The sequence below is a fragment of the Prunus mume genome, linkage group LG8, assembly GCF_029339155.1.
Source record: "Prunus mume cultivar Tortuosa linkage group LG8, ASM2933915v1, whole genome shotgun sequence".
NCBI classification, from domain to species: Eukaryota; Viridiplantae; Streptophyta; class Magnoliopsida; order Rosales; family Rosaceae; genus Prunus; species Prunus mume.
This window is the reverse complement of record NC_142705.1, coordinates 22,206,559-22,218,570: the sequence shown is the minus strand read 5'-3', so window position 1 is coordinate 22,218,570 and position 12,012 is coordinate 22,206,559. Positions and strand designations below refer to the sequence as shown.

Below are 12,012 nucleotides of genomic sequence, written 5' to 3'. Positions count from 1 at the left end.
AAACTGCATTGCAGTTTCTATGCTTCTTGAATGTTGCTCATTTCACGCCATGTTGTTCTGTAGTTTCTGTTATGTTTTAAAGTTCTTGTTTTGACTATGCTGATTTTCAATTTCATGTCAAGTTGATGCATATTTTCTGGTATATTCTGTTTTTTGCATTGCAGTGAAAGACAAACTGCATTGCAGTTTCTGTTTGCTTGTAGTTTATCTCTACTTGTCCTAATAGTATTTTCATCCCTTCTTGTTGCAGATCACAAATGGCACAAGAAATGTCACCAAAAAAGGAGGAAGCTCAGAACCAACCAAAGCGAAGATTCAAAATGATGGCTCAAAAGAGTAAACCAAAGCCAAAGCCAAAGCCAAACTATGATCGGAAAGCAAAGCACCCAGGCTATGTCCAATTTCGGTGCAATGTCAACGCTTTCAACAGCATCATTACGGACGTAAAAGACAAGCTCAACGAAAGGCAGAAGAAGCTTCTCAAGAAAACCCCATTCTGGAACTTGATTGAGTTGTTTTACAACCAGAGAATTGACATGAATAACATGAATAAGTCAGACCTTGACTTAGTATAGCTGCTCAAGAAATTTGATCCGGATACAAAGTCCTTCAAATTTGGCACCGAAGCATTCAAGATCACAGGAAATGCAGTGACTCAGATTCTAGGACTGCCAAATGAAAGAAAATATGTCAAACTTGTCAATGATAAGTACACTTCTACCTTCAGAATAAGGCACTTTGGAGAAAAGGGAAAACCATCAAAAAATCAGGTAAAAGCAGAATTACTAAAGACAATTTCCTTGGCAAACCAACCGAAGAAAGAAAAGGCCAAAGCAAAGCAAAAGAAGAAAACGAACAAAGGAAAAGAAAAGAAAGAAGCTGAAGAAGAAGAAGAAGAAGAAGAAGAAGTTGACTACGACAAGGAGGTGGTCAGCCTAGTATTGGTTCACCTCTGCATGACATTCCTTTTTGCCAACACTTCATCTAATTTGCATTGGAAAGTATTTGAGCACTGTGTGAATCTAGACACACTTTCAAGCTATTCTTGGGCAAGAGCTATTTCAGCCTACATGAATGAATCCTTGGTCGCAAAAGCAAAAGCAAAAGCAAAAGCAAACAAGGGAGGAGAAGGCTCTATAGGAGCCTGTTTCGGGTTGCATTATCCTAATATTGGTAAGTAAACAGTGGCTTATGCAAAGCATTTTGAGTTTTAGGCAATGCAGTTTCCCTTTAGTGCAATGCAGTTTCCAACCTAATTTATGATATATCTTGTTTTTGAACTGTGCAGTTTCTACTGTGTGAGAGGACAAACATAATACAACCAATCCTGGGCAAGGAGAAAGAAACTCCTGCCATTCTTAAATGGAGTCTTGTGGAACTCCACACAAGATTCAACCAAATAAAGGACTTGAATGACATCGAGGTATGCAATTTATCGCATGTTCTACTTTAATGTATCTTGAATGTGAATCCATGCTAAATCATTCTCATTGTACAGGGTATTTTCAAAACTCCTAAAAAGCGAAAAACTACCAGGGAAGAGGAAGACACTGTTGACAAGGTAATTAAAATCTGTATACAGTGCATTGCAGTTTGTGTTTTCTACATTGCAGTTTGTATTTTATCCAATGCAGTTTTTGAATCATTCAATCTCATTGTACAGGGTATTTTGAAAGCATATAAAAAGAGAAAAACTACCAGAGAAGAGGGAGACCCTCTTAACAAGGTATAAGAATCTCTAAACAGAGAATTATGCATTGCGGTTTCCATTTCCTCCAATGCAGTGCAGTTTCTAATTAGTTTCCATTCAATATGCAGAAAAAAGAAAAAGAAGATGAAGGACAACAAAGAGAAGCAGAGGAAGCAGAAGACCAAGGAAAACCTGATAATGCTGATCAAACTCCAGAATTAAAAGAGGATGGAAAGAAGAAAATGTTTGAGAATGAAGCTGGAAATGAACCTCTTGCAATTCAAGACCTCTTGGTGAAGTCCATGACAGACCAAATCAACTATCGCCAACGTCAAGATCCTAGCTTCATTTGCCCAGAAAGATTACAACTGTGGAAGGATGAAATAAATGAAGACAGTGAGAAGAAAATGAAGGAATTGTGGGATATATTTATCCAAGGAGAAAAGAGATCAAAGGAGCTGGAAGCGAAGTTGGCAACATACGTAGAGAAATTAGATAATGAAGAATATGTGACTGCCACCATAACAGTGGAATCTACAGTTCAGCTTCAGGAAATACAAAATCTAAAAAGGAGGATTGCAGAATTGGAAGGCAAGGAAACTCGTATTGACAGGAGAAGATTGCCAAGAAAAAGGAGATTGAAGAAAAGTACAAGGTAGAAATTCAAAGCTTGTTGTCAGACCCAACATTCTTTGAAATGGAGATGGATCTGCCTACAACACAACCAACACAACTAGTTGAAGAGTAAGAAGAAGAAGAAGAAGAGAAAGAAGAAGACAAGAAAAAAGAAGAGAAGCAACAAGAAGAGAAAGAAGAAGAGAAGAAGCAAGATGCTCCAACACTTGATGTTCCTTCAAGAGTACTAAGGCTGAAGAATAGAGAAAGAAAGAGGCTTCAAGCATCTTGCTATGTGTACGAAAAAAATAAGAAACCAAAAAAGAAGGCAAAAAAGGATGATGAAGAACTACCACAATTCAAGCTTATCTCTTCCGAGGAGCAATCAACACAAGAGGATCCTCAAAATCAGAAGGTGGTATGCAATTACTGCAGTTCAAGCTGCTGCTTTTTCATTTCTGCATTGCAGAAAATAGAAACTGCAATGCAAAGTGTGTTATCTGCTTTAGAAACGGAAACTGCATTGCAGTTTCTGTTTTATCAAATGGAGTTTCTAATTAGTTTCTTTTCAATCTGCAGTTAACACAAGAGGCATCTCAGCCCGATGCCACAAATCCAATTCCTGATCCCCCAAAAGGAACGAGCCTTCATGATTCAATACTTGTAGGTATGCAAGAATCAAATAATGAAGATGAAGGAGAAAAAAAGCCAACAAAGAAAAAACTAGGATGGGGTCAAAAGAGGGTTTGGCAGAAAATTCCAAAGGAGGATAGGGACAAAATTCAAGAATACTACTTAAGTACTCAACCTAGGTAATATCTCTATTCCAAAAGAACAACTCTTTCATCTTTTAATTACAATAAACTAAAACTAATCTTGTGAATTTCATGTACTCGAATCCGCAGTGATAACTTTTGGGCAGGACTCGATAATGAGAAAGTGACAAACCATGATATCAAAGATATTGTATGGGACCTGGAACTGTCACAAAACGTAAGTATAAAATACTAATTCTATAACACACACTGCACTGCATTTTTTATTTGTGCTACCTATAATACCCGTTAATAATTCCATTTTTCTCCAATCAATGTGAAACAGGTTATTGAGGCCTATATCCAAATAGAGGAGGAGAAAATAGGGCCCATGCAGACAGATAGTCCACAGTACATGTCTACATGGACTTGGGTAAGAATTATTTTGAAAATTCAAAGTTGTTTAAATAGACACGACACTGCAGTTTTCAAAAAATATATACTAACAAATTGCCATTCAATGATAGCAGGCTTTACATGCAAACCTTTCTTGAACCAAATTGGCATAGGGCCCTGTATGAACACTTACTTGAAAAACTCGGGAAATGCAATGTTCTCTTCTTCCCGATCATTTCAAGTTCTGAGTTCCACTTTACACTTCTCACATTTCACAAAATTGAACGAAAGTGGAGACACTACAATCCACTTAGATCGTTGGGATCTAGAAAAGAAGAAAAATGTATTGACACTGCTCAAAATTTTGTAAGTGGAATGAAACTGTCTTAATTTCTCAGCACAAACACAAACAGAAACTGCAATGCGTTTCAGTATTATAATGATCGCTTAATTTCGACCAAAACTATAATATGCAATGCACTGATTACCATTTCTTTTTCTCTTTTTTTCTTCTTCTTTAAACAGGTTAATATTGTGGAAGGGTGGCTAGAATATATCAGACCACAAGCACAAGAGTTCTTAGAAACTAAAAAATACAAAACTTGTGAAGCAAAAAGAAGGGCCCCCTACACCTGCACAGGTTGATTTGTCCCCAAATGAAGAACTCACTCTAAATTGGATTTTGCAAAATCCATATCAGTTTCCATTTGAGGATGACACAGAATGTGCTCAACAAAATTCATCTTTCGTAAGAATTGTGTCTACTCAACCATTCATTACAATTTGAAATCATTCAAAACCAAAAGCTAATCTCGTATTCATTTGCAGGTTGGATTACGGCATGTTCATCATGTTCTACATGGATAAAATAGCACAAGGACAGCCCATTCCAAAAAGTGTGGACAAGAATTTCATGAATGAATATCGAGCACAATATGTCACAAAACTCCTACACCACAAACACTGTGTAATTAATCGTCTCTAGTGATTTGCCTTTCGTTAACTCAAGACAATATGTATCTTAATTCTTGTGGATGTTTGTAAATATTTCTAGTTATGGTATATGAGAACATATTTCCTATACATATAAACTGTAATATAATCTTGGAACAAGATGCAACAAAACGAAAGGGAAACAACAAATTGCACTGAATTTTCTAGTCAAATACTGCAATAAATTAAAACCGCAGTGCAGTTTATATAAATAAATAAATAATCTACTCAAAAAATGTGAAAAGAACCCAAGAGCCAAAGCCATAATCAAAGTACTTTGTTCAAAACACATTTAAGTAGGTCAGCAGTTGTAACATTCCAATATACTTGCAAAAATTATTCTGAAATTGAATTATCGAACAAGAAACTGCATTTCTGGTCAAAATCTGCACTGCTGCTCAAAAGGAAAAGGCATAATCAAAGTACTAAAACTAATATCAAAACACATTTAAGTAGGTCAGCAGTTGTAACATTCCAATATACTTGTAAAAATTATTCGAAATTGAATTATCGAACAAGAAACTGCATAGCTCGTCAAAATCTGCACTGCTGCTCAAAAGGTAAAGGCATAATCAAAGTACTAAAACTAATATCAAATCACATTTAAGTAGGTCAGCAGTTGTAACATTCCAATTATACTTGCAAAAATTATTCTGAAATTGAATTATCGAACAAGAAACTGCGCTGCAGTTTCGTCAAAATCTGCACTGCTGCTCAAAAGGAAAAAGGCATAATCAAAGTACTAAAACTAATATCAAAACACATTTAACTCCATGAGCAGTTATAACATTCCCATAGACTAGCAAAAAGTATTCTGAAATTGAATTATGGGACAAGTTCTGTTCAAAATCTGCAACAAATAAACAGAAACTGCAGTGCAGTTTCTGCAACAAAATCTGCTCAAATCTGAAAACAAGCATTCAATGGCAGTCAAAAACGAATATCCACTCATGAAACAATTGTATAATTTTCATTAACTTCAAAAAAGAATCATAATATCCAATTAGAAGCTGTGTAGCCAATTAAAAGCAACTAAAACTGCAGTGCAGGTTTGCAAAAAGTGCAATACAAAAACTGACTATACATTCACTAAACCATATCTAACGTAAGCAATCGTCAACTGAGAAGGAATGTTCATATCACAGCCTTGCAAGTCTTCCTATTATGCCCAGTAACACTACACCGACTGCATTTCAATGGCCTTTTAAATTCACCAAAAGCTTTTATCCTCTTTGTTGGTGGTCTTCCGGCTGGCCTCTTTGTAATTGGCGGAAGCACAACTCTAGCTGCAAAACTATTGCTGCCTAAGCCTTTCCCAATATCTGGAATAGGAAAAATAGGACTCTCATAGGCTTTTCGAAAGAAGTCAGTCCTATAGTAACACTCCACGTAATCATAAATTGAATCTTTCTTTGCTAGAATTGCAGCTACCGCATGTGTGCAAGGAAAACCGTCAATTTGCCAAAGACGGCAAGAACAAGTCCTTTGCTCAAGATCAACCATCACAGAATAATTAGCAAATACTTCAAAAACAGTGAAACTAGAACGACGAACTACCCAAGTCCTACCGGCCTCCGCATTTTCCCACAGTCTAGTTTCCATCTCCGGACACAAAATTGTTGTCCACTTCTCCGCTTCAATTCATCGTTGGGAATTCAATACCATCAATTTCTGTCGAATCCCTTCTATCAAAGGTAGCACCGGCGAATCTCGAAACACACCAACCGAATTATTAAATGACTCCACTAAACTATTTGCCATCTCCCCATACCGCATTCCTTTGAAATATGTGTTTGCATAGTGATCTCTAGACAAATCAGATATAAATGTCTTCACTTTCGAACTCCCAACAATCACCAACTCCTCTATTGCTACCGTAAACTCTTCCTCTCAGAATAACAGCATATGCGCACCTACTAAATAAATTGATAACACGGTCTTGGAGCAATTTCCCATAACCTGACTTCGGGTACTTCGATATCAAATTCTGTTTGAGGTGATAGTAACAGTAAGAATGAGGCCATCCAGGAAACACAAACCCCATTGCATTTAACAAACCTTGATTGCGATCCGAGAAAAAGGTCACCACTCTCCCCATCGGTAGCAAAATAGAAGCCAAATGTTGAAGAAACCAAGTCCAATTCTCCTCCGTCTCAGAATCAACAACTCCAAAAGCTAGAGGATAAAACCCTGCAAAACAAAACCAAAAGCACAAGTATAAGCAAAAAAGGGAAATTGCAGTGCAGTTTTTGAAAACAAATCTGCTCAAATTTGAAAGGAAACCAAAAGGCAAATCCATGATCCAAGTACTAAAACTAAGTTTAAAACACATTTAAGTTCATGAGCAGTTGCAACATTCCCACAGACATACAAAAATTACTAAGAAAATCGAATTATGAAACAAGAAACTGCAATCTGCAATACATTACAGTAACCATACCTTGATTTCCATTCTTTCCGGAAGCACAGAGAAGCTGCCCCTTGTACTTGCTCTTCCAAAACGTAGCATCAACGAACAACAAGGGTATGCAATATTGAAATCCAGCAATGCAACCGCCAAACGACACAAAAAACCGTCTAAAGCGATTAATTCCAGCTTCACATTCAAGAGTGCAGAGAGAACCAGTGGTTAGTTTCCTTTACGGCGTCCGCATACCACACTAACTCGTTGAAGGACTTCGACTCATCACCGTGAACTTTCAATTTAGCTAACTCTTTGCCAAACCATGCATGGTAGTATGAAATGTCTATACCATAATAATCTTTGAACTCGTGTATAATCTCAACTGGCTTCAGCTCTGGTTTTGTACGAATTCTGTCCACAATAAGGAGGACACCACACGAGACTTCATCATCTTACTCTTTGATTCCCGTATCCGACCCACACATGTATGCACATTATTTAATGTCCGAATTACAAAACAGCCAGTAGCTTCACAACGAGAAGCATAAACACGCCAGCTACAACCCTCCAATTTCTTATTCGAACAAATAGCAACCACCCGCTTCTTGTCATTGCCGGCATATAAAAAATTAAATCCTACTTCAAGAGCATAGTTGCACAATTTCAAACGGAACTTCTCTGCACCACCGTCAAACTTCTGCCCTACATGATGTATGTACGTCTCCCACTCATTCGACAACAAAGGCTTAGCACTTGCTCTCTTTGACCTGCCCAAAAATTCATTTCTGTCTTCGACAGTACTAGAACACGACGACTTGCCCTTTTCACATGCTATCAACTCCTTATTTACACAAAAATCACCACTATATTCACTGCTCCCGCATAAATCCTTCACTAAAATATCAACACTCTTCTCATTTGATACAAACAAAAATGTCCAAATCGCTATCCGTTTCTAGAAAACAACTCGGATAACTGGGCAGCGAATACCGTAACGTAAAACAACCCAACTGCAAACCCTTAAACCTTAGACACAAGGTCTTCAAAATATCAACCATGGATGACTCTGATGAAATTGAAAACATAATGGTTTCCGACTTATATGTGCACTTGGCAATGACACACACCTCCATTAGCCTTGAAAATGCAAACAAAACAACAAACAAAAACAGAAAACAATTTAAATCAGTAAATAATGGACATGAGCAGTTGTAAAATTCCAATAGACTTCCAAATATTAGTCTGAAATCGAATTATGAAACAAGAAACTGCAATGCAGTTTCTACCAAAACTACAACAAACAGATGTAGTTTATGACAGAAAATCAAAACAATTCGAATAGAAACCAAAAGGAAACCACGATAAAAGTACTAAAACTAAATTCCATAAACATACAAGTCGATATAAACGAAAACAGGTTCTAAAGTACTCATACCTCAAAACTTAGGACTGCCAAAAATCTCCACAACCAAATAGCAGCTTAAAATCAAATCTGATCACGAAATGAAGAATATAGGGTTTAGCATTGAACGCCACAAGATCGCGCCGCAAAATCGAGCCACAAAACTGAGCTCGAAATACCCGAACTAAGGAGAACAGAAATCACCCAAAACGGTCATTCAAAGATGCAAATCGAACAAAAACGTAGCAGAAAAAAAAAGACAGAGAAACGAAGAAAATAAAAGCAAAACCTTCCAGAAAATTGAGCTCCAATGGCAGAACCCAACTCTGAAACGAAGAAGAAAACGAACGAAAAAGAAAAGAAACTCGCGCGTCGTTTAAACGTTGAGAGGCAAAAGCGTCATTTAATTTGTAGGTTTACAGATGGGCCAGGCTTTTTAAGAGAAAATGGTAGAATTGTCTTTTCATTTGTTATTTTTAAGCTAGCCCAACGAATCTGGGCTAGCCTTTGGCCTAATCTAAAATAGCTATTTTTTATTAAGTATTAAAACCCAAACTAAAATACCTAATATCTCACTTACTAATTAGTAAACTTAATTATGTCTAATACCTAATTTTCCTTATTAATTAATATATATATTAACTTTTTTTTCATTGTGCAGATGTGCTAATTTGATTTGAGGAGTATGAAACTCATGGAATTTGATTTCTATATGTAATGGTCTGTAATAATGATTTTCTTTTTAACTTCGTAAATATGGAGTTTGTGATTGAAATTACTCTCACAATCTGCCATGGTCTGTGGTGGATGATGATTTTCTTAGGTTTTTTGTATTTGAATGATGATAAACTGTCAAATATGTAAAACTACAAAAACTGAAAAAAAAAATATACAGGAACCCTAAAACTTGAATGGGCCTAAAAATCTGCAGGAAAAAGAAAAGGGCCAGGAAAACTTTAAACAGACCACATTCAATTGTTGCTTTTTTTGGGCCTCGGCAGTATCCAACCAAACCAAACCAACCCGCCATAATCGAGTTTCGAATTAACTCAAAATTGAGCCTAAAAAATAGGTGTATGGCTCACCATTTAGGCCTGCTGATATGACATGGTTTGACGTACAATTTGGGCCCATAACCGGCCTAACTCCACCCGTGAACACCCCTAGTCTTAAGAGATTTTCTGGCGACGGAAAATCTCCAAACCACTGGCCAATACCTATACCAACGTGTTCAGACTAACAAGGGAAGGTTGATGGTAGTTGTCCCTTATGCAGTAGTTCTTATTTATCCGTATTTTGAGATCTGACGGTAATGGCAACTCCCTCAGCGATCCGACGTCCTGCTATCGCGACCAACAATTTTTTGATTAAACCCTCCATGATCACCATGCTGCAGAATTCATCCGTATTTTTTGGTCTGTCGAATGAAGATCCAAATATACATCTTGCGATATTTTTGGAGATTTGTGACACATCCAAGTTCAAAGGGGTAACTGATGATGCGGTTCGTTTAAGGCTATTCCCTTTCTCCTTAAAGGATAAAGCCAAACTTTGGTTACCGTCACAACCACAAGATTCCATCCGTACTTGGGATGATTCATTCAAGAAATTCGTTGCTAAATTTTTCCCTCCGGTCAAAACTACAAAATTCCTACAAGATATTATGTCGTTCGTTCAGTATGATTAGGAGCTTCTTTATGAAGCATGGGAACGATTCAAAGATTTATTGCTCAAGTGTCCTCACCATGAGCAACCAACCTAGATTCAAGTTTAGACTTTTTACAATGGGCTGAGTTAAACAAGCAGGACATTAGCTGATGCAGCAGCTGGAGGTGCTTTAATGGCAAAAATAGCTACCGAAGCATTCGAACTATTGGAGACCATGGCTTCCAACAGTTCCCAATGGCAAAGTGAAAGAGTGGATCCGAAGCCAACTGGAGTCTTGTAAATCGATGCTATGGCTTTGTTAACAACACAAATTTATAACCTTACAAAAAAAGTTGAATTTTTGAGTGTTAATGTTGTGAACACTAATACTAATTTTGGTTGTGATTCTTGTGCAGGCACTCATCCAAGTTCTGAGTGCACTACAGGGAACCTATTCGTGCTTGCTGAGCAAGTAAATCAGGTTGTAGAATTTAATCGACAAAGGAATGATCCTTATTCCAACACGTACAACCCCGGTTGGCGAACCATCCAAATTTTTCATGGAGCAATAATCAGAATGTGCAGATACCACCACTTGGCTTTCCACCTCAGGAGAAGAAAACAAATTTGGAAGATGCGCTTACTCAGTTGACTATGTCTACCACCCAATTTATGACTGAAACAAAAACGCAATTTCAGAATCAGCAAGCTTCTATTCGGAATTTGGAGGTGCAAGTAGGCGAACTAGCTAATGTATTGCAAGTATAGTCATACAAATGTGGAAGGGTATACAGATGCTGATTAGGCTGGTTTAGTTACTGATAGACGTTTTACGTCTGGGTATTTCACATTTGTTCATGGTAATCTTGTTTCTTGAATGAGAAAAAAATAAAAATGTTGTCTAGGTCTAGTGTCGAGGCCGAGTACCGTGGGATGGCTCAATGTGTCTGCGAGTTACTATGGTTGAGAAGATTGTTAGAAATCTTGGATTTGGACCCCAAAAACGCATAAATATGTATTGTGATAATAAAATTGCAATTGCAATTGTGCATAACCCTGTGCAACATGATCGTAATCTCCGGTGAGGGGCAGACAGCTATGAGTTTTTATCAAAAATAGCCAAAATTTAATTTTCAAATTCATAAATGTCAGTTTTTTAAAAAACTTTCAAATATAGCCAAAAACTCACTTAAATTGACCCAAATGCACTCTAAATTAAAACCTAACCAAAAAACATGCTCTTCTAAGCCGTAAGCTACTGAGCACAAGCCTTCCAAGCTGTTACTTTTCTTCTTCTTTTTGGAAATTATATTGTCATTTTTATAATAGGATTCATAGGCATGATTAAGTTGACGAAACCAATCTTGTTTTTGTGCTCCTGTTATTTTGGGTTTTAGCTTTTAGGTGTAATTTAGTTATAATTTAGAGGGCATTTGGGTCAATTTAAGTGAGTTTTTGGCTATATTTGAAAGTATTTTAAAAAACTGACATTTATGAATTTGGGGGTTAAATTTTGGCTATTTTTGATAAAAACTCGACAACTATAGCATACATCATTAAAATGTCCAGTTGTGTACTACTAAAAACAAAAGCAAGAAAAAGCATACACAGCAAAACAAATATGACAAGTTCCAACGGCAACGTCCACGTCGCATAAAGGTAAATTCAGCTTGATATGACGAATCACCTGGATTTGGCTGTGAAACTGAAGCACCATCTGCAAACGAGACTCCGAGATCGGGCAAATCCTCTCGGCGATCGCTACCGCAATCTCGTAAATCTTGGAAATTTCAGAATTTGCTACCTGCCTCACTCAATTTCACGCACAAATTCCACATTAGCAACCCAAATTGAACGCGCAAGTTTGAACTTCAATTTTCTTTTATTTCTTTTTTCAAAGAAGAAGAAGATTTAATTAGAAATTGAATTACCGGTTTTTAAAGGCGGAGAAAACAGCGAGCAAGGTTACGTAGTCGCCTAGGTGAACGACGTGAGACCGAGCCTAGGCCAATGCCGTTTTTGAGATCACCTTCTCTGCTTTGACCGCCACTATGACTTTATCAGCAGATCTCATCCTGTTGTTGGTGCCGCCTTCCCGAAGCCCAACCAT

At 37.2% G+C, this 12,012-nt stretch overlaps 2 long non-coding RNA genes, 1 other non-coding gene and 3 pseudogenes across 4 annotated transcripts; 4 read left to right on the top strand and 2 right to left on the bottom strand.

Moving 5' to 3' along the window:
• Positions 1–214: 214 nt before the first annotated feature.
• Positions 215–883, top strand: LOC148915070 (uncharacterized; annotated as a pseudogene).
• An 8-nt stretch (positions 884–891) lies between these two features.
• LOC148915069 (uncharacterized) lies at positions 892–1,726 on the top strand. Its single transcript, XR_016122825.1, has 3 exons — positions 892–1,173; positions 1,289–1,423; positions 1,499–1,726. It is a non-coding gene; the product is annotated as an uncharacterized LOC148915069 (long non-coding RNA).
• A 96-nt stretch (positions 1,727–1,822) lies between these two features.
• On the top strand, positions 1,823–3,121 carry LOC148915068 (uncharacterized; annotated as a pseudogene). Its single transcript, XR_016122921.1, has 2 exons — positions 1,823–2,723; positions 2,885–3,121. The product of XR_016122921.1 is annotated as an uncharacterized LOC148915068 (transcript).
• Positions 3,122–3,208: 87 nt separating this feature from the next.
• On the top strand, positions 3,209–4,125 carry LOC148915067 (uncharacterized). Its single transcript, XR_016122777.1, has 3 exons — positions 3,209–3,298; positions 3,407–3,493; positions 3,982–4,125. It is a non-coding gene; the product is annotated as an uncharacterized LOC148915067 (long non-coding RNA).
• Positions 4,126–5,583: 1,458 nt separating this feature from the next.
• Positions 5,584–12,012, bottom strand: LOC148915065 (uncharacterized; annotated as a pseudogene).
• On the bottom strand, positions 9,905–10,007 carry LOC148915066 (small nucleolar RNA R71). The gene has a single exon (XR_016123043.1). It is a non-coding gene; the product is annotated as a small nucleolar RNA R71 (small nucleolar RNA).